Here is a 2,316-nt window from a genome sequence, read left to right as displayed (position 1 = left end):
TATTAACGGAGGACACTATGGTGGTCTTGGGTAGTGAGGCTTTATGGGTGGAGCTGAGGAATAAGAAGAGTGCAGTTACATTGTTGGGGATGTATTACAGACCTCCCAACAGTGAGCGTGAGGTAGAAGAACAAATAGGTAAACAGATTATGGAAAGATGTAGAGGCAATAGGGTAGTGGTGATGGGAGATTTTAAATTTCCCAACATTGACTGGGATACACTTAGCCTCAGAGGTCTGGATGGAGTAGAATTTGTGTGAAGTGTCCAGGAGAGTTTCCTAGAGCAGTATGTTAATAGGCCGACGAGGGAAGGGGTCATATTGGACCTGGTATTGGGGAACGAGCCAGGACAAGTGGTAGAAGTTGCAGTGGGGGATTTCTTTGGGAACAGTGATCACAATGAGTACTAAACTGGGCCAAGGCCAATTATATCAAAATTAGGCAGGAGCTGGGAAATGTGGATTGGATACAGCTATTTGAAGGGAAGTCCACATTTGAGATGTGGGAGGCTTTCAAAGATAGGTTAATGGTATTGCAGGATAAGCATGTCCGGTTGAAGGCAAAGGATAGGAAGAGCAAGATTCATGAACCATGGATGACAGGAGAAATTGTACGACTAGCCAAGAGGAAAAGAGAAGCGTACATAAGGTCTAGGCAGCTAACAACAGAGCGGGCCCTGGTGGAATATCGGAAGAATAGGATAAGTCTTAAACAAGGAATCAAGTGGGCTAAAAGGGGTCATGAAATAGCTTTAGCGAGCAGAATTAAGGAAAATCCCAACGCATTTTATACTTATATAAGAAGCAAGCGGGTAACTAGAAAAAGGATTGGTCCCCTGAAAGATAATGAAGGAAGGCTGTGTACCGAACCTGAGATTTTGAATGATTACTTTGCATCAGTGTTCACTGAGGAGCGGAGCATGATGAATGTTGAGATTAGAGATAGAAGTTTGATTAGTCTGGATCACATTGGCATAAGTAGGGAAGATGTGTTGGGTATGTTAGAGGTTAATAAGGTAGATAAATCCCCAAGACCGGATGGGATCTATCCCTTGTTGCTGAGGGAGGTGTGAGAGGAAAAAATTTGGGCCCTGACAGATATCTTTGTGGCATCCTTAAATACAGATGAGGTGCTGGAGGACTGGAGGATTGCTCATGTTGTCCCCCTTTACAAGAAGCGTAGTAGGGATATTCCGGGTAACTACAGGCCAGTGAGCCTGATGTCGGTGGTGAGGAAGTTGCTGGAGAGGGTACTGAGAGATAGGATTTATATATATTTGGAAAGGAATGAGCTTGTCGGAGATGGGCAACAAGGTTTTGTGCGGGAGAGATCACGCCTTACCAACTTAATAGAGTTCTTCGAGGAAGTGACCAAGTTGTTAGATGAAGGAAGGACTGTTGATGTCATATACATGGACTTTAGTAAGGCGTTTGATAAAGTTCCCCATTGTAGACTAATGGAGAAAGTGAAGTCACATGGTGTACAGGGTTTTCCACCTAGATGGATAAAGAACTGGTTGAGCACCAGGAGACTGAGAGTAGTAGTTGAAGGGAGTTTCTCGAAATGGAGAAAGGTGACCAATGGTGTTCCACAGGGGTCAGTATTGGGGCCACTGTTGTTTGCAATATACATAAATGATCTAGAAGAGGGCACTGTTGGTATGATCAGCAAGTTTGCAGATGACACAAAGATTGGTGGTGTAGCCGAAAACATAAGGGACTGTCAGAGAATACAGGAAGATATAGATAGACTGGAGAGTTGGGTGGAAAAGCGGCAGATGGCTTTCAATCCAGACAAATGTGAGGTGATGCATTTAGGCAAGACTAATTCTAGAGCGAATTATACAATGAATGGAAGAGCCTTGGGAAACATTGATGGGCGGAGAGGTCTGGGAGTGCAGGTGCATTGTACCCTGAAGGTTGCTGCACAGGTGGATAAAGTGGTCAAGAAGGCATATAGTATGCTTGCCTTCATTGGACGGGGTATTGAGTATAAGAGCTGGCAAGTCATGTTAACATTGTACAAGACATTGTTTCGGCTGCATTTAGAATACTGTATACAGTTCTAGGCGCAACATTACCAAAAGGATGTGGGAGAGGGTGCAGAGAAGGTTTACGAGGATGTTGCCTGGTATGGAAGGTGCTAGCTATGAAGAGAGGTCGAGTAGCTTAGGTTTACTTTCACTAGAAAAAAGGAGATGGGGGGGGGCCTGATTGAAGTTTACAAAATCATGAAGGGTACAGACAGGGTGGATAGAGACAAGCTTTTTCCCAGGGTGAAGGATTCAATAATGAGAGGTCATGCTTTCAAGGTGAG

The sequence above is a fragment of the Chiloscyllium plagiosum genome, chromosome 26, assembly GCF_004010195.1.
Source record: "Chiloscyllium plagiosum isolate BGI_BamShark_2017 chromosome 26, ASM401019v2, whole genome shotgun sequence".
Taxonomy (NCBI): Eukaryota; Metazoa; Chordata; class Chondrichthyes; order Orectolobiformes; family Hemiscylliidae; genus Chiloscyllium; species Chiloscyllium plagiosum.
The sequence above is the reverse complement of the archived record's forward strand: the minus strand, read 5'-3'. Positions refer to the sequence as shown.